This window comes from Megachile rotundata, chromosome 3 (genome assembly GCF_050947335.1).
Source record: "Megachile rotundata isolate GNS110a chromosome 3, iyMegRotu1, whole genome shotgun sequence".
NCBI lineage: Eukaryota > Metazoa > Arthropoda > Insecta > Hymenoptera > Megachilidae > Megachile > Megachile rotundata.
The window spans coordinates 20081253-20100590 of NC_134985.1; the positions used below are offsets into that span (position 1 = coordinate 20081253).

Genomic DNA, 19338 nt, shown 5'->3' on the forward strand with positions numbered 1-19338 from the left:
GAGAGCTCGCTGACGTCCCAATTCTCCTCGCGTTCTTTCTATGCCGGCTTTCGGCTTTGTATCGCCGACCTTTCCCCCGTTGCTCTCTCGACTGCAGCAAATTTTAATGAATACGCGTCCAAGCTGCAGGGATTTGAGCGAATTCGATCGAAACAGCTTCATCGCGACGCTCGTGGCGCTGCGATTCGACTTGCTTTCAATCAACATATTTAGTTACGGTTCTTCGAATTCGATTATTTCTATCGTGCCTCTTGATTAACTCTTTAACCACCGCGACCGGGTCAATCGCCATCTGACCCATGAAACTACGCTGCTTTCCAAACGAATTTTTTTTATACGAAGTCTTACTCCTTTATACAAATTTCTTCACTTTGCTTTAAAATTTTCTCGAAGTCATTCTAACTAAATTCAGATTAGTTTGATCGCACGATAATAAAAGGCAAACAAGGGTGGTTCTGCCAAGAATAAATTACGAACACCTAAGCGTAAATACAGGGTTAAACTATGCACATTAATAAACATGTGCTCATGAAGTGCACGATTAAAACCGCCGGCATGTGAACCGGGCTTAATTTATGCGTGGACCGTGTCTGTTTTCATCCCCTCGAATCCCTGGAGGGACGTCCTGATCTCTTCCCCTAACGAGCCTTTTATGCACCATCGACTTACCCTTTTCCCATAAATTTCGACTGACCAAATATTGGTACTGACGAGCGATAGAATAGCCCCATTATTCCGATCGGCCTATCTCCGAGAGGGGTTAGCCTCTCTCGTTGGACGGTGAAAATTATTGATACTCGCTGCACGAGCGGTGCTGCAAGACAATGGCTGATTTATGCTACTTGTTTATGACGTTGGTAACAGTTGTTCGCTCGATGTAATCGGAACATTACAAATTGAAGCGATAGCCGCTTAAACGTTACATCAACCCCCTTTCGTTTCTTTCTTGTTCTTTTTAATTTGATTTATTATACTTTGTTGGATTTATTTGACTTCGTTAAATATCGAACACTTGCTTTATTCTCTTGCTACTTCACTACTAATCATTACTTTACTACTTAATGCAAATAGCTAATGCAATTATGGAGATCCATCGTTTTCCTCAGAAACCCTCTTCAGCAAACTCCTCGAAACAAGAACCTCATAATTCAGAATACACGAATTGTAATTCAGAGATGGCACAAAGTTTCCCTGAAGAAATCCTCCAGCAAAAGGAGGAACTCACAGCAAAATAAAACAAAATGCACATCTCGTGCCACGAAATTTCACAAAACAGAAGGAACAGAAAACGTAATAAACGCACAAAGTTTCACGTGTGACAGAGCACGTGCTCGTTCAGAATTTACGAAGCTTATCGGGAGCGTACGCGAGAGGCAGTTGATCAGGTAAGCACGGGTTTCCACGTGCGGAGATTGATTAATGCGCGTTTCCATGTTGCCCCCTTAGCTGTCCTCCGGTCGCGAGCTTCGTTTCGTCTCGCTCGAGAAAGTTTCCTCTCCTTTGACTCGCGACTCGGTGGTCCGTTGCATTATCGTGATCCTAAACAACGCAGCATTGATGGATATCGCGAGCGCTTCTGGTGTATTGTGCAACCGGTTCGTTGCCTCGCTTCCGATGCCTGTTCTCCTCGTTGCGGCGATTTAATTAACGACCGAGATCCTTGCGGGAGGATTTTTCGATAATTACCGCGACGCTGCGTCACCGTGAACGCACTGTTCCTGGCTAACGAGACGAGCTCGAGGAAATATCGGTGAAAGCATATAATGAAACGATAGCTACCCCCAACTACTTAACTGTAACAGTAGTGGTTACAAGGGTACTTATAAATATTTTCATGTTGCAAGTTTTTATTGTACTCCTTTATTCATGTATTCATGGATCTCTACATTGTATGAGACACAATGTACAGATGCTGATATTATCTAAGTTTGAATGTCACTCCCTAACTGACCTCTGAGGGGCTGACTTTAAATCAGTAACTTTGACAAAAATAAATTTTGAAGGAATGTATAACATACAAAGACTATGTTCACATATGTGATCTTCAGTTAAGGAGCTTAAATACACCCCTATCACAAAATGTCCACACACCTGTGGAGTATCCTAACGTCCACACACCTAAGTATCTACACATACGTATTTAATAAAATATGATCCTGACGGTCAAAATGGAAAATAAAAAAAGAAAAAGAGGTATCTAAGTTACCTATGTTGCAAGTATCCCCACACCAAATAAATGAAAAATGTATTAAATAAAAAACTTATCAATTTTCATACCCAAGTCCATGAAGCAACCCCTGTATCAGACCCCAATTTTTCTGGTGCAGTAAACAATAATAGAATTCGATGAATTAACGGCGCCAAATGGTGGTCGTTTCTGGCATGAAATATCGGCCGGTTGTCGCCAGTATCTGCCGTTGTAATCTGAGTGGAAACAAATCCTTGGAATGTACCGTGGTCGGATTGAGTCGTCGTTGCGCGATCGCTTCGCTCCGCTCGGATCGAACGGCGTCGCTTTCAGCGTTCTCCAAAGCCGAGCATTGTTCCATCCACGGAAGACCGTGTTCGCCGTGGAATCGAGATAAGGGATCGATTTTAAGCAGAAATATCACGGTGACATATAAAGTTGTCGTGGTCTCTGTTGTCGATCGGAGATAGGTCGATGAACCCTGATTACTGCTTACACAAACTTTACTTGGGAAACGATGCTGTACGATTTTATCGTACTTGCTTTGCTCAATTTTAGAACTGTAATTACTGTTTACTATTCCAAATTGACGTTACGAAATTTATGAACGTATGAAGAAAAGACAGAAATTTCATTTTTTAAATTCTTAACAAAGGCTTAAAATTGAAATGTCTATGAAGACTATGGAAAATGGGCTTCCATTACGAGATGAGCTTTGAGACTTCAGACGAACATGTCTATTTTTCTTCTTCTTCTTTTGATTTTATTGATATATGTGACTACTAAGTAATCTCGTGTCGAAAGTACAATGTAAAAAATTTGTTGTCTCAATCAATTCACAGCCACGCTTATCAGTATCCTATCGGAGTCCATTCTAGTGCTCTTACTGAGCAAACGTTACTTATCTCTGGATAATCATGAAGGTACGCATATGCAATGCGAACAGACAGAATTTTTAATATTATAACAATGACAAAATTCGATACGCATGCTAGAAACATACGGAATGAGTTTCAACTTCCCCTGATCCAGCACTCGAAAGGTTCATAATAGACACACGGTTCGATTACGAACCCGATCAAGAGATCGAACAGATGAAAATGAACCGAACACTCGAAAGAATCGTATATCGTGGCAGTCGATACATCAATCTTCGTCTTGTCCAGAATTTAATTGCAACCGACCGACTATTTCGTCGGCACTCAAAAATGGCGCGAAGCAACGGGGAGTTCGCGGATCAGCGAACCCGTAAAAATCATTTCTATCCAGGCTATTGCCGTCTGTGTTGCACGTGACTCGATTGCGTTAACCCTCGAACAACGGCGTGGTGTAATAACCGCGGCAAATAGTGTATAGACAAGAAAGAAAGGAAGACGGAGAAAGAGCCTCACCGACACCTCGAGGGCAGAAAACAACGGAGTTGACGGGATACTCGGAGAGAGAGGGCGTTTAGCTCTAATTACATTTCCCGCCGATGGAAAAGGGCCGAATGAAAATCACCGACAAATGGCGTCATGCTCCGTTGGGTTAGTTCTGGTGGCGGGTTTATCGGTGGTGGTATCAGGAATCCGCTAGTCAGCGAACAACTCGCGCAACGACTTTCGCGCGAGCAAAGAATCGGTGTGTTCTGTGCAGGTCGCTACGACGGGTCACGGCTGTGGCACCCTGTATATAGGACGGTGACGTCATCGTGGGTTACCTACCAGAGCACAGTGTATAAAATGCATCCGGTGGGTGTGTCGCTCCCATACCCTTTGTGACTCCGCTCCGACTGGCGCTAGGAGCGACGAGGCCGTTATAGTCCACGGAAATTACCATTTTTATGCGGAATAACTACTAGCAAACTTCGTTTTTAGATACCTATACTTTGCCGTTTCATGTCGCATGCTAAACCCCTGCTAAACGCTTCGCAGGGTCAACAGTCGGAAAGTGACACACTTACTCGAATATCTCGTTACCTGTCACTTGTACGACAAAAATGGTTACTACGAGATTTGTAGCTTGGGAAATTCTGTACAAAAAAGGACTCTACAGGATTTTTCGTTGGGATGACGGTTTTCGAGATTTTGTTAATTCTTCGAGATGTTCAATTTATCTTTAGAGATACCCTTCATAGGGGAAGGTGAGCCTCGGGTTTTTGAACGAGTCGCAACTTAAGAGTATGTAAGAGTATGTCTTTAAACATGAGTATAAAGAATGTTAGCAGCAAGCAATCAGTTTTCGTGAAAGAAATTTTAAAGCCCTTGTGACTGTGTAGAGCATGTAGTTACGTAACAAAATATTTTCAAAGCCCCTCAGTTCACATCTGAACCTACTTGCAACACGATTGGATTAAATCTTTCCTTACAATCCCGGAAGACACGAGATGTAGATAATTGAGTTGTTAGAAACAAAAGAGCTCCATTGCATTGCTCGTACAACAAAGAATCTGTTAATTTCAGCCAGCTTCCAGTGGTATACTTTCTATTGCGAATATCTTTGTTCTCCTTCCTCGTTCATCGAAGAAACGTCGCAATTAAGAACCCGGGCAATAAGTATCGCCAGATACCGAAAGGTCGAAAGTTATCATCGGAACGAAATTTGCGTTGCGTGCACCGTCGAAATTAATTACCGACTGCAGGAACGATCAGCCGTAAGGAAGTCGTGGAAACGCTTTAATTCTGACAAACGATCCACACGCGATCGTTTCCCTCGTTTCCAACGGATACAATAACGCTCCAATTTTCTTGCGTTACGTTGTCTCGCAAATCAAGCCGGTTAACAGGAGGCTTGCAATCGCTTGCGTAAGAGAAACCTCGGCGGTGGTCTACACAGAAGTGTCGTTAACTCGAAGAAAATTGCGGTAAGTTCGATTAAGTTTCTTATGTAAACGCTACACTTTGTTGCGGTCGAAAATCACTGGCTATAACGCTGTACGTTCATTTTTAATAACTTAATTGTGCATAACTTATGCGCTCTTGACGTATTCCAGACAAATGGAGTCTTGGACTTTTCTACTCGCATGTGGCGTAATAGACATACGTGTCTTTTACCTTTGCAATTCATGATGCCCTCCAGTGTTGTGTTCAATCGAATTCCTGAGTTAGTATGTAATCTTTTACTTATGTCTGTACTACATAGTCTGTACTATAATATAATTGTAATGATGAGTTATGAAAATGACTCATCAAAGCATCCAAAGATTTTACTGTTCAATGCCTCCATATTATATGTTTAACTTATAATTTCAATTGTAATATAATTGCAATGTAATTGTTTTTATACTGTACATAAGTTGTGTACAGAAATAATTTATCAAAGTACCAAAAGTTTTTCTGTCCACGCACAGGGGCCTCAACTTCCTCCACACACCGATGTACAGTTATGAAAAGGACTCATCAAAGCACCCAAAGTTTTTACTCTTCACTGCCTCCATATTATATGTTTGACTTATAATTTGAACATTAACATAATTATAATATAATTGATTCTATGCTGTACATAAGTTATGTACAAAAATAAATTATCAAAGTACCAAAAGTTTTTCTGTCCACACACATGGACCTCAACTTCCTCCACACACCGATATACAGTTATGAAAATGACTTATCAAGGCACCCAAAGTTTTTACTCTTCACTGCCTCCATATTATATGTCTGACTTACAATTTGAACATCAGCATAATTATAACAGAATTGCTTCTATACTGTACATAAGTTATGTACAGAAATAATTTATTAAACTACCAAAAGTTTTTCTGTCACGCACAGAGACCTCAACTTCCGACGCAAGAGTTTACCGTGCAGATCACACGGATGAAAGGCTATAGAAAAACGCAGGTGATTCAGGAACATTTCCGCGTATCCGTAAAGCATTTCCTATCGATGTCCAGAAACGACAGGAACCGACGATGCCAGGAAACGCGTTCGCGCACCCCGTAAATCACCGTGGAACGAAAGATCGCGAGATCCACGCGCGGTGTTGTGCAATGGCCGTGTCCCTCCGGTAACAAAGTCCACCGGTGATGAACGAGTACAGCGTTCGAGGGAGTCAGATTTCCTCTTGGTTAGACGCGATTTTCCGCGATCAAGATCTATGTTTACGCCGAACTTGTAAACGGTGAACAGTGGCGTAAATAGAGTGGAAGCAAATTTCGGAACGCTAGCGTTTTATGGATATACGGTTAGGTATGTATCGCGTGTTGTATGAGTAGGTTGCGTATTGTCACGCATTGTATGGCTGAGCAATGTTATCATGTGTTATACGATTATGTACCATGCGTTGTATTACCATGTGTTGCATTTGTATGCTCTAAATGACTGTGCGATTTAGTATCACGCGTAATGTAGTACTATAAGTTGTATCACCACTGTATTTTTATGAGTCGCGTTGTGTCGCTACGCGCCCTATTACCATGCACTATGATCACGCGCCGTATTGTCACGCGTCCTATTGTCACGCTACAAATTACCGTGTCCCAAACTACCACACGCCGCACTACCACGCGTTACACTGCTACATGAAAACTTACTACCCGCTGAAATACCACATTAGACTGACATGCTCCAAAATATCACGCGTCGGAAAGTAAACTACTAAACCCTTAAGCTACATACCCGTAAACTACATATAAACTACTACACCCTCCGTATACGCAGCCGCCATTTTACCAGCCATCGTATTATCACATATATTGCTACTCAACGGATTACGGCGCTGTATCACAACCTAAGGGGTGGTCTCCCTTCCAGTTACGCCAATGTTAGGACTAGCATCGGAGAAAGAAGCGTAAAAGGAAGAAGAAAGCAGGGAAGAAATAGACTTTCACCTAGCCTCACCGCTTGGCACGACGATCACGAGGGATCGAGGTATAAAAGAAAGGATAGACGCCGCGCCGCCTCGAGATCCCTTCGGCCGTTCTCGAGCGGAATCGCACGGCAAATGAAATCCCTCTTGCTTTGGAAACGTCCCTTCCGGCGACTCGTAGGTGGAAACTCGAATCTCGACGTTCATACCGATCGACCACAGGAGCAACCACCTCTCGAGTGGTTCGACCGGGATGTACGCCTCTTTCTTTCTTTCTTCTGTAACCGCCTTTGCTCGCTGCCCGCGGCTGCTTTTATTAACCCTACGCCGACCGTGTGCAGCGACGATACCGCAAATATTTGCCTGGTAAGTTTACGCTGTTCGTAAACGGTTCAGAACCGGGTCGCTGACCTTTATAAACATCTGAGAAGCTGCATGGCTTATAAGTGCTCTGCAGGGAGACTTTTATTTCACATTTCTTAATTCTAAAACTTTAGAATAAACTTCCACATTTACGTTCAAACTTCTACAAGTCCAAATGTCCAAATTTCTGGAACCTCAGATTCCTGAATCTTCAAACTTCCACAAGTTCTTCAAACTTTTAAGTTTCCACATTTTCCAAGTGCAATAAAAGCGCCCAGAGTGCACCACGGTAAAATAAATATTGCCCTTCCTGATTGCATCCGTTTCGTTCTAGAACAGGTTCGAGTCTTTAGAAAACGGTACAATAATCAGTGACTCAATTAGTGACGGCGTTATTACGTGTTCGGATCGACTGAACGAAAGTTGGATCTTGCGGTACGAAGTCGTGGTTTCCTTTAAATTATAACCCCATCAATTGTTAGTGCAATTACGGGACAATTAATACCCGTCGTCGTTACCGTCCCTTAGACGCAACTAGCGATGCCTCCTCGGCCATCCACGGGTCACGTTTCGCAATTCTAACTCTAACTCGAATCACAGACATAACTGTCCAAGGATATTACGTTGCTTCATTCGATGTCAGAGCTGATGGGTTTTTACACTTTCTCGGGAACACAAATTTAAGGGTACTTTGTGGAATATTATTTAAACATTGCTGTTATGAAGATGTGCTGATGAAGATATTCATATACATACATATACATATGCATACATATATATAAACATATACATATACATACATGTACATATACATACATGTACATATACATACATGCACATATGCATACATGTAGATACACATAAACATACATATACATATGCATACATGTACATATACATAAACATACATATACATATGCATACATGTACATATACATAAACATACATATACATATGCATAGATGTACATAAATATATATATACATATACATATACATATACATGTTCATATACATATTGCATATGTGACACATATATTTCATATGCATGTATTTGATGAAGACCAAAGTATCAAGATACATGACCACTATATTATTTATCAAATTTAACACAAATTATATCAAGTTTTGTTTGAAGAAGCTTCTATATGAATATATGATCTGAGACTTAAACTAACCCAGCTTCATTTTCATCAAACTAATCAAAACACATGTCATCAAACACAACATCAAACTGACAAAATGAAACTAACAAAAATCTCTCATTTTCCTGCTTTTCTAAAAGTACCCATCTCGAATCCGACTTATCGCGTAGACCCGAGAAAAAGATTTTTTTCCAAGAATCATAAACTGGGAAGACTGGTTCGAGCCAACCATCTACCATCGCTATCTCGAGATGTCAACGCCGTTATCGCGTACAATTGCAGCAAGCGGCAGAAGCAGGTCAGTCGAAGAATCGAGGCATCTTCGAGTTGGGAAATGTTCGTGGAAGAAATATGCATCTATCACTTGCGAATAATTAAGCGAGGCCACCACCCAAGCAGTGTTCGTGTTCGGTGGAAGAAGTGCGAGCATCGGTGCGTACAAGCATAGGAGCCAGGATTATTAATCAAGATCCTTGAGGTCGAGGGGACTTGGGACAGCGGGACAAACAGAACCATGATAAATCGTGGCGTGACCGAGCTGGCCAGCAACCGAGTCAGCGTCGAAAGGGAGAATGAAAACATCAGCGTTTAAAGCGCGTAACGTTCCAGCTCGAGGATTAGCCCGCGTAACGCTAATCGCTGCGACTAATTATTTTCACGTTTCATATTTCAGTAGGCCGTGTTAGCCGTATCGTTCGCTGGCATTCGGCGTGATAACATAGTCAGCGTGGCTGAAATATTTCCGAGTGGAACGCGAGCGTACAGAAGCTTGCTCCACTCCGATGCGATTAATTAAATCCCGTTGATTAACGCACCGAATGCCATGAAATTTTTGCGTGTACGCAGTACACGTTAAATATTCCAGCAATTTCAAATCGAAACGAATTGAAAGTAGTAACGCGAAAAATTCAGATCAGAAGTGTCTATAAATACCCAACGAGAAGTAGTTATCGGTTTCAGAAAAGTTCGATCTAAAATTGAATCGAACGTCATGCTGTTCAACAAGTGTCCGCTTATGAACGCTGCTCTCTCTCTCGACAGGTTATTCCGGTAATTACTAGAACCAGTGTTCAACGTTGTTCAACAACTGTAACTAATGTTTTGTCAACAATTTTGCCGCGCAGAAAATACTGGTTTAATTGCATAAGTCAAGCCGCGGTCGAGCACACGGTTACCCTTTGGATAGCTGCTTTCTGTGTAAGGACTTTGTGCGTTGATGGACGTCGCTGTTTTAATGCGCACCTGAAACGACGTTGCCGCATCTAACGAACACGGTAATTAATGTCAATTAAACTGACGAAGAACGCCGGGGATAAAGACGTCATTCCTTCGAGATATTCCGGTATCTCAATTTTCCTTTCTTATTGAGACGATGACACGGCGCTATACGTTGATATAAAATTATTTTAATCGCATCGATCTGTAATTTCTACAATACTGTTATCGGTAAAATTATTTTAATCACATCAATGTGTAATTTCTGCAACATTGATGTCGGTAAAATTATTCAAATCACCTCGATGTGTATTATTTCAAAAATGCATCGAACAATATTTCCGTTCGAACATAAATTAATCACGTTATCGAAAGCATGCAGAGCGATTCTCACGCGTGTCTCCAGTTACGAACTTTATCACAGCGGGTCATTTTCGATTCCGGTTTGTATCGAAACGGTTTTCGCGAGATCCTTTAAGGCGAGAAGGAGATTTTAGCTAGCAGAAACGAGTCACGGGCTTGACGTTATCTGTTGCGAGCGTGCTCCGTGTTCTCGCAGCCAAACAGTTAATTCGCGTGGGTGGCGTGCGAACTTCTCGTCGTGTCGGACGCGCGCCGCTTATCGTTCTCGCGTTTCGTTGATATCAAACGGGGAACTGTGTTATCGGGATGCGGACAACCGAGATAATTTTGCCTCTACCACAACCAAGCCACGAATTCTGTCCGCCGCGATCAGCTTCGGTGCGATAGTGATACAATTCCGAGCTACATGACATTTTATTGCTTTCGTATATGACGACATATTTATTGCGTATGTTACATTTATGGAAGAGGGTCGTTTATAACCATGAACATGTGTGGTACTCCATTATGAACTCGAGTCACAATATTGGCGTGTCAGCTGTTTCATTTTAATTTAGCATTGACAAGTTATTGTAATGTTATTGGGGGTGCAATGTTTGAGAAGCAAATATATTTTGCTGAGAATACCAAGTCAGTCAAATTCACACGTTTCTTGGTTTGAGACCGTCGCAGTAGAAGCTGACGTTTGTGGTCAGACACTGTGGTCAGCTACCATATCACTATGGTCAGACTTCGTCTTCAAACTTCATTCTTTAATCTGTTAGTATATGACATTCAGATTAGTGTACATCTCAAGATTGACAGCTCTCAAAGTTTCCTGTGTTTGCTATGCGTTTATAATTAATTTACCTGAATTTGTAAAGTCACATGAACAAAGTCACATACATATGGTCACCATGGCAGTCAGCGTGTTAAATTACAAAATTTGATAAGCTGCTCCCTATGAAGTATATACTGATTTTTTTTACTGTGTCCAATTTCAAATGCGACTTTAACCCCTTGCCGTGCCATTTATTTATGAGGTGCGTCAGTCAAGACTAACCATTCAGGACTATAACATTAAAACGAACAAAGAAAATTAAAATGTTCTAAGTATTTTATATTCAGGGATCCTTGACAACGCAAATTATAGTTGGATCTAAAATTCAAGTTGAAGAGTATTCAAAATTTGAGTAACATTAATCACATTTGAGTTGTGAGTGCGTCACGAGTGAGACTCGTCAAAGCACGGGAAGGGGTTAAGAGTCCATCGAACATACGTTTCATAAGTACATCATCAAAGATTGTACAGTATAATACAGCTTCGTACAGATTCGGAAATGCGGGTAACGGAACAGTTAATAAACGCGAACGGAATCCGTCGACAGTCGGCGGCTAATCGGCGCAAACACAAAGCGAAAGAGAGAGAGACTAGCAGATTCGAGTGATAAAGACTGTAAAAGCTTGGTCAGGGGCGCATTGTGCGTGTCGCCGCGTCGGACAGCACAGTAAGCTCGTTCTGTCACTCGCGCGCGTTTAGGAGCTGCTAGGCCGCGGTGCCTTTTGCAACGATATCCGCAAACAGCCAGCCACCGGCACACGCTCGCGTGGGTGGAAACGCGCCGCTACTCCTTCGTCCACCGTCCCGTAACAGGCTAACTTCATGCAAATCGGAGAGACACGATGGAAAGGACATGTAACTCGCTATCGTCCGGTTTCTTCTAGCCAGCCCCGTTCCCTTTGTTGTCGCTTTTCGAACGGTACACCTCCAAGCTTTCCACGGCTGGACCACGGGAGATTGCTATTGCCATCGAGACCTTGTTAATTCCGACTATCGACCAGCCGTATCGGTCTTTTTGTTGGATACGGGAATAGTTAATGAGCTTCTTTGCTGTCTTTTTTATCGAGATCTTATCGGACACTGAATCTTCTTCAAACTTATTCACGATTAATTTGTAATTGTATCGAAGAACTTGGTACATTGCTTGAAGAACAAAATCTTCGCAAGTTACGAGCAAGAATTGTTAGCAAGAATAAATCAAGTTTGACTAAACTTGGTCTCATCATTTAATTTCTTCAGAAGTCCCTCTGTGGTGATCCACCATTTATGCAATTCTACATATGCACCATTTATGCAAGAATTGTTAGCAAGAATAAATCAAGTTTGACTAAACTTGGTCTCATCTTTTAACCTCTTCAGAAGTCCCTCTGTGGTGATCCACCATTTATGCAATTTTACATGTGCACCATTTATGCAAGAATTGTTAGCAAGAATAAATCAAGTCTGACTAAACTTGGTCTCATCTTTTAATCTCTTCAGAAGTCCCTCTGTGGTGATCCACCATTTATGCAAGAATTGTTAGCAAGAATAAATCAAGTCTGACTAAACTTGGTCTCATCATTTAACCTCTTCAGAAGTCCCTCTGTGGTGATCCACCATTTATGCAATTTTACATGTGCACCATTTATGCAAGAATTGTTAGCAAGAATAAATCAAGTTTGACTAAACTTGGTCTCATCATTTAATCTCTTCAGAAGTCCCTCTGTGGTGATCCACCATTTATGCAAGAATTGTTAGCAAGAATAAATCAAGTCTGACTAAACTTGGTCTCATCATTTAATCTCTTCAGAAGTCCCTCTGTGGTGATCCACCATTTATGCAATTTTACATGTGCACCATTTATGCAAGAATTGTTAGCAAGAATAAATCAAGTCTGACTAAACTTGGTCTCATCTTTTAATCTCTTCAGAAGTCCCTCTGTGGTGATCCACCATTTATGCAAGAATTGTTAGCAAGAATAAATCAAGTTTGACTAAACTTGGTCTCATCTTTTAATCTCTTCAAAAGTTCCTCTGTGGTGATCCACCATTTATGCAATTTTACATGTGCACCATTTATGCAAGAATTGTTAGCAAGAATAAATCAAGTCTGACTAAACTTGGTCTCATCTTTTAATCTCTTCAGAAGTCCCTCTGTGGTGATCCACCATTTATGCAATTTTACATGTGCACCATTTATGCAACAATTGTTAGCAAAAATAAATCAAGTTTGATTAAACTTGGTCTCATCTTTTAATCTCTTCAGAAGTCCCTCTGTGGTGATCCACCATTTATGCAAGAATTGTTAGCAAGAATAAATCAAGTTTGACTAAACTTGGTCTCATCATTTAACCTCTTCAGAAGTCCCTCTGTGGTGATCCACCATTTATGCAAGAATTGTTAGCAAGAATAAATCAAGTTTGACTAAACTTGGTCTCATCATTTAACCTCTTCAGAATACCCTAAATCAACTATAACATCATACCAAAATGTACCTACATCAAAAATACCTATATCTACAAATCCAGTAACCTTAATCGTCTCTAAAAGTAGGAACAATTTGGGACAATGTGATCGAAACTTTCTCCCAGCAGGTTGATGCACCGGCTCAAGTATGTGTACGTTCGAAGAATTTCCAAAATGCTTTCTCGTGAAGTGGTCTCGACCCCTTTCCACTCGGAACATCGATGACCCGATGGGAAAACGTTGGAGCTTATCCGCTTCCAGGAGCGTTAACTTCTCGAGCACCGATCAACCGGCTACCTTTCCATCGCGCGCGAACGCAAACACACGCTGCCGTGTGCAAACACGCCGAGCGGACACGAGCTTCTAACTGGCAGCCAGCTTAGCGGAACTTTCATTTTCATTTTTCTATACTGCGATGATGAGCCTGTCAGCGAGACCGTATACCAAATTTTCTCGATCGAGACGTGTTTCGGAATAGAGAAAGAAAGTTTCAGCTCTGAAGGATTACGCGAGCGGAGAATCCATCATGGAAAGAGTACTCGACCACGTTCGAGACAGCGCTAGACAAGACGACAAATATTGATTCTCGAGTAGCTTCGCTTTTACGGTTCTCTTCCGATTTTTCAACAAGGGAAAAATTCCGTACAGCCATGGGAATCGAGGAACATGTTTCTTGATCATAAGATCGATGGAAGTTAGATATCGCCAGGGGACGAATTTCTGTCGAATGTTTGCAACGTTGTATTAGTCTTGAATATGACAGGTAAAGGGAATTGATTCGAGAACGCAATTTTCTGAAACGGAAAGTAATTTTACACCTCTGCGCGTGAAATTTCAGACTTCATGAATAACGCGGATGTTTCAAACTTCAGCGTCGCTATCAATAATATGGCTGTAATTTTAGATTCGTACGTGCAAGTTGCAGGGAGAATTAATTGCATAACAGTAGAATAAGGAGTTGATGCCTCGAGTAGAATATAAACGTTGTTGCATACATTAAAATTGATTACGTAAGAACAAATGCTACATGTGACTTAGACAATGTAACATTTGAATGTGTAATTAAATACATCTGAATTAATTGCATAAAAATTGAACGAGTGCTACATGTGACTTGGACATGTAACTTTTGAATGTACAATTAAATATATTAGAATTAACTGCATAAAAATTGAACGAGTGCTACATGTGACTTAGACATGTAACTTTTGAATGTGTAATTAAATATATTAGAATTAACTGCATAAAAATTGAACGAGTGCTACATATGACTTGGACATGTGACACTTGAATGTATAATCGAGTACATCAAAATTAATTGCATGAGCATTGAACGAGTGCCACATATGACTCGAACATGTCACACTTCAATGTGTAATTATATACATCAAAATTAATTACATAAGAATTGAACGAGTGTCACATATGATTTGGACATGTAACATCTGAATGTGTAACAGAACATATCAAAATTAATTGCATGAGAATTGAACGAGTGTCACATATGACTTGAACATGTAACATCTGAACGTGTAACTGAGTACATCAAAATTAATTGCATGAGCATTGAATGAGTCCCACATATGACTCGAACATGTCACACTTCAATGTGTAATTAAATACATCAAAATTAATTGCATAAGAATTGAACGAGTGTCACATATGATTTGGACATGTAACATCTGAATGTCTACCAGAACACATTAAAATTAATTGCATATGAATTGCACGAGTGTCACATATGACTTGAACATGTAACATCTGAACGTGTAACGGAACACATCAAAATTATTACATATGAATTCCACGAGTGTCACATATGACTTGAACATGTCACACTTGAACATATAATTAAGTACATCAAAATTAATTGCACAAGAATTGAAAGAAGATTTGAATACAAATAACTCGAGTAGAATCCACACATGTAGGAGTTAGGTACATAAAATTATACGAGTACAACTGAACACATACTTAAACGTGTAGGAGGTACACAAAAATTAAACAACTATAATTGGACACAAAGTATCTGAACGTAGGAGTTGAGTATTGAATGCGCATAAATTGGATACGTAGGACTTGCATACAAAGGATTTGAATGCGTAGGATTTGACGTACAAAATGCGAACAATTCGAGTCCGTACAAACCTGCGTGGGAGTTAAGTGATTTGGGTGTATAGCAATTCGATGCATAAAACTTGAATATACAAAAGTCAGAATTGAAGGTGATTTAAGAACGCAATGCGTAGGAATTGCTCGCATAAAAATGGAATGAGTAATAATTACATGCGTAGAAATTGGATGCGTAGGACTCGAATACGTGGGACTTAAGCGTAGGATTTTGAATACTAAAAGAGGCGTAGGACTTGCGTGCGTTGGATGCGTAGGAGTATGCGTGTATGCGAATTGATTACGTAGAAGCTGAATACGTAAGAGTTGGATGCATCTGACCTGAATACATACAATTACCACTGCAACATAGATAGAAAACGTCCTCAACTTAAATTGTTACAAACGCGAAAAAAACACAGTCCACATATATGTCCAAATAATCCAAAACATATAAGTCCACATGGACTACGCACATAATTAATATTAATATAAATATATTTCCACTATGACGGAAAGGTTAATTGCGCTGCGAGGATGACACCGAAAAATGTTGGACTATCGAGACGCTTTGCACCTGAAAACGGGTCTGTTCGCACCAGGGGGGTATCCCAGCGTCGTTACAGGGCCCGATAGAGCCGTCCAGATGGACGCCTCGACACTCCAGGACGTCTGAACGGTCTTTAATGAAGAAAGACATCCACCGTCGTACTGGCTGACGGACTACAAGCGTTTCTAAAGCGCCTCCTCCTTCACTCTTGTTTCCTCCTCTTCGTCTTCGCGGACTTTTCGCGCAACGAGCCCTCTGCTAGTCTCGGCTTTCTTTGCCAAAGAAACCGGTGTAGTGCGATCAACCGGTCGGTGCTTTCTACCGGTCATACAGGCCACCATCGGACGAGAAAAGAAAGAGAGAAGCGCTACGCGAGCGGTAAAAACCGTCTCGGTGTCTTGTTGCACACGTGGCGAGAAAAAACGCGCCACCCTTCCAACTGCTTTCACTTGGAACCAATGAATTGGATCCAGTCAACTTTTTCAATTTTACCGCGAGCGATCTTTGTTAGCCGGTTTGCTTCCCTCTCGACAAGCTTTTATTATTACTCGCTCTTTGTTCCTCGGATCTAGCGAGGATGAATACGTCGGGTGTCTTCCGTGGACAACGGACTTCAGGATTCGCGATGATGTTGCCGTATATCGAGCTCTTTCAATTGATAGACCACCCAGTGGAGAGAAATTAAATTCAATGATACATGAAAACTTTATTAACGGTGCCCTAGGCAATCATGAGCCAAGAAACTGTACATGGGACGTGCAGAGTTCTCCACGAGATGCTGATAGAAATTGATTTGACCAAAAAGTACATCCCAAGATGAGTACATAGTTGCGGTAGAAGAGAACAATTATTTATATCAATCAGTCACACTAGTCAGTTCAAACAACCACAAAAAATAGACTTGCATCTCAATTCATAAAATTCTTCTTATAATATGCACATAATAGAAGATGAGGAGTAATGTGCACATTTGAGGATTTTACAATTTGAAACCTCTTAAACTAGAAGCTATGAGGTTTACATAGGTGTTACTGTTTTAACATACTGATTTACTGGGTCTTGCATCTCTCAATTCATAAAATTCATCTTATAATATGTACATAATAGAAGATTAGGAGTAATGTGCATATTTGAGGATTTTAGAATTTGAAACCTCTTAAACTAGAAGCTTTGAGGTTTACATAGGTGTTACTGTTTTAACATACTGATTTACTGGGACTTGCGTCTCTCAATTCATAAAATTCTTCTTATAATATGTACATAATAGAAGATTAGGAGTAATGTGCATATTTGAGGATTTTACAATTTGAAACCTCTTAAACTAAAAGCTTTAATATTTACATAGATGTTACTGATTTAACAAACTAATTTACTCAGACTTCGCAGACATGGAAATCTAACCACTCTCAGAATATTCATCAAAGTATCAGCACTTGATTCAATCTTCCTTCAAAAAATTTCCAAATACTTTCAAGTCTAAATGCATAAATTAATTGTTCGAAGAAAATTCCTCATCTCGCTGGCAGGTAAAACCGCTTCCAGCAGAATGCGTGCTTTCGATAGACAGAAAAGAAGAAGGGAGAACAAATTCGCCACAGTATCGTGGACGTCGCGGCGCGGAAGTCGAGGAGGAACAAAAGGAAGGCCCGAGAGCGTTGTTTCTTCTGCCACGAGCAGTTACGGCTGTACACGTCTGAAGGATTAAAGGATACGGTCGATTAATGGCCGCGACCAACGCCGCCCGTTGCCTTGCTCGCTAGGCTCCGTAGCTTTCGTGTGCTTCTCGCGCTGAAGAACGACATGCCCTGGATTTAGGACAAGCATTGCGTGATTCTATTTCCATGGCACGATCGTACGGCTCCGTGTAACCCATATTCGAACCCAGATGAATCATGACGATCGATCACGAATACACCCTCGCTCTACGCAAGCGTCTGTTGGATCGAAAATGGCAGTTACATAACTGGTCTTTATGCTAGGTAACCATTTTTTAATGTGACGAGTCTCGCTAGTAAGTCACTCGATCTTGTTCGACTTTGATTTGAAGTTTGTGAAGTTCTACAAATTGAACTACGAGCTCTGTCTACAAACTGTAGCTGTAGTTATGTAGTTACATGTATAAGCCTACAAATAGGCTATGTGTAGTTGCATGTATAAGCCTTTCAATAACTAAACCATCATACACATCGTCACACTACACCGTCAAACTAAAGTTATTCAAACTATCCAACTACCTAAGCTACTTGCTTAAACTTCAATGAGTCCTTAGACTATCTAAAGTTATTCAAACCATCCAACCTAAGCTACTTGCTTAAACTTCAACGAGTCCTTAGACTATCTAAAGTTATTCAAACCATCCAACCTAAGCTACTTGCTAAAACTTCAACGAGTCCTTAGACTATCTAAAGTTATTCAAACCATCCAACCTAAGCTACTTGCTTAAACTTCAACGAGTCCTTAGACTATCTAAAGTTATTCAAACTATCCAACCTAAGCTACTTGCTAAAACTTCAATGAGTCCTTAGACTATCTAAAGTTATTCAAACTATCCAACCTAAGCTACTTGCTTAAACTTCAACGAGTCCTTATCCAAACCTCTCAGCTAATAAATCAATCGAGCAAGTTAATCGAACAAAAAATATCATCATCCTTCAGGTCTTAACCTCAGACAGAGATGATCAGCTTCGCCTGAAAGTCTCAACGTGACCAACTGCCGTGTTCCTGCCGGTACGGTATCAGCACCGATGACCAAGATGCACGTCTGAAAATCACAGAGCATCCTGTGCACGGCTATTAGGTAATAGACGGTCATTAGAATCGTGAGGCGAGCCTGTGGTGTCCCATCAGGGGTCGTGGGTTGCGCTTCCTTCGCTTTTTCTTAGCCGATCACACCCATCGAGCCCTGTGACCCACATCCCACGATCGCGGGCACACGTCGAGGCTCCTCTTCCGCCACGAGGATGACATTTTCCACGTCGTTGGGCCAACGGTGCAGTTGGCCCCCACACTCGTTCCGTCCCGACGGAGCCACGACGATCGTGCTTAGCGAGCCTTCTTGTGCCACTATCTTTGCTCGACCGCTGACAAATTTATGGACCCGGTTCCGAGGTTATGATTGAAGCACCCGGGATGGAAGAAAGTGGGACGTCCTGTGTAGCCGAGCGACAAAGGGTTACCGCGACCGTTGCCTGATACAGCTGCACGAACTGGAGCTCTCCTTTCGCAGCTGCACCGGGATCTTTTCACTCGAGTTCAGGCATTTTCAACTGGAGTGTTTTCGGAGATTCGGGACTAATGGATTTTAAAGAAAATATATTTCCAAAGCAAGTTGCGAAGCTGAATTCTCAAATTCTAAAG

The 19338-nt window shown here is 41.2% G+C and overlaps 1 protein-coding gene and 1 long non-coding RNA gene across 4 annotated transcripts in view; one reads left to right on the forward strand and one right to left on the reverse strand.

The window, feature by feature from the left end:
• Positions 1 to 19338, reverse strand: part of LOC100878265 (uncharacterized) — a 324020-nt gene that overhangs the window by 255030 nt on the left and 49652 nt on the right. The window lies entirely within an intron of this gene.
• LOC143264166 (uncharacterized) lies at positions 4791 to 5757 on the forward strand. Its single transcript, XR_013037697.1, has 3 exons — positions 4791 to 5030; positions 5160 to 5273; positions 5517 to 5757. It is a non-coding gene; the product is annotated as an uncharacterized LOC143264166 (long non-coding RNA).